Source organism: Empidonax traillii, unplaced genomic scaffold, assembly GCF_003031625.1.
Source record: "Empidonax traillii isolate 1590-97213 ecotype Southwest subspecies unplaced genomic scaffold, ASM303162v1 scaffold375:size1330703, whole genome shotgun sequence".
Taxonomy (NCBI): domain Eukaryota; kingdom Metazoa; phylum Chordata; class Aves; order Passeriformes; family Tyrannidae; genus Empidonax; species Empidonax traillii.
In genome coordinates, this window is record NW_020955568.1 from 823,490 (window position 1) to 824,046 (window position 557).

A 557-nucleotide genomic window follows, 5' to 3' on the forward strand; every position below is an offset into this window, starting at 1 on the left:
AGCACTGGGTCGTTCCCTGGCACACCCACCCCCGTGCCAGCCCCTCTGGCCACATCCATCCCTGGGCACCTGAGGAGCTGGAATGGCTGCCAGTGATAGCAAGTGGGGCTGCAACCAGCGCCAGGAGCATGGCTGGATGGGAATTTGGGCTTGTCAAAAAATTTGGTTTCGTTCCTTTAATTTAAAAGTTTGACTAATAAAAGTAACTGAGAAGCTGTGGTATGCTTCAGCTTCTGTTCAGCAGTTGATTTAATAGCACATGACGTTTTGATTAAAAAATTAGCTCTATATCATATCAATAGAGTTCACATTAAAAGGATTAAGAACTGGCTGACTGACAGGTCTCAAAAAGTGGTTGTCAATGGGGAATCATCATCGGATGATGATGTTCAACATGTTCATCCGCAATCTGGAAGTAAATATCAAATCAGTGCTGATAAGATTCGGGATGACAAGGATTAGTGGGAAGGTGGGAATGCTGACAGGGGGGAGCTGTGTGGGGCTGTGTTGATGCCCCACACAAGCCGCCTCCCCATGCTGCTGCCACCAAGCCCTGT